This window comes from Elephantulus edwardii, unplaced genomic scaffold (assembly GCF_000299155.1).
Source record: "Elephantulus edwardii isolate Elephantulus edwardi_28Jun2011 unplaced genomic scaffold, EleEdw1.0 scaffold00201, whole genome shotgun sequence".
Lineage (NCBI taxonomy): Eukaryota > Metazoa > Chordata > Mammalia > Macroscelidea > Macroscelididae > Elephantulus > Elephantulus edwardii.
This window is the reverse complement of record NW_006399951.1, coordinates 1,829,634-1,830,134: the sequence shown is the minus strand read 5'-3', so window position 1 is coordinate 1,830,134 and position 501 is coordinate 1,829,634.

The window sequence follows — 501 nt, the reverse complement described above, 5'->3', positions numbered from 1 at the left end:
GAGGCGGTGCAGTTGGCGCAGGATAGAGCAGGGTTTAGAGCTGTTGTGCATAGGGTCGCTATGAGTCGGAAATGACTCGATGGCACATAACAACATAACAACAACAAATCTTAAACACTATTCTTTTTCACTTTTTATTATTAATTTTAATGAGAATTTACAGAGACTTTGGATTTCCATTCATTCATTGTTGTACTTTTCTCCCTGCCCACCCCTCCCCCCCGAGTACACTCTTCTCTTTGAAAGGTAAAGAAAAAAATCTTTCATTGTTTTACAATCCCTCCCTCCAGGTCCACTTCACTGTGCAGCCTTCTTTCTGGACTCCGGTCTTGACAATAATACCTAATCCTATTCTTGTAGATAAAATCTCATAATCCCAATAAGGCGTTCTTTACTAGGTTAAGAGGGCATATTAGTGCAGAGTGTGGCCTAACCCCATCACTTCTGAGATATAACAGAGTTAAATTAGTCACAAACACAAGTAATCATGTTGTTGTTGTT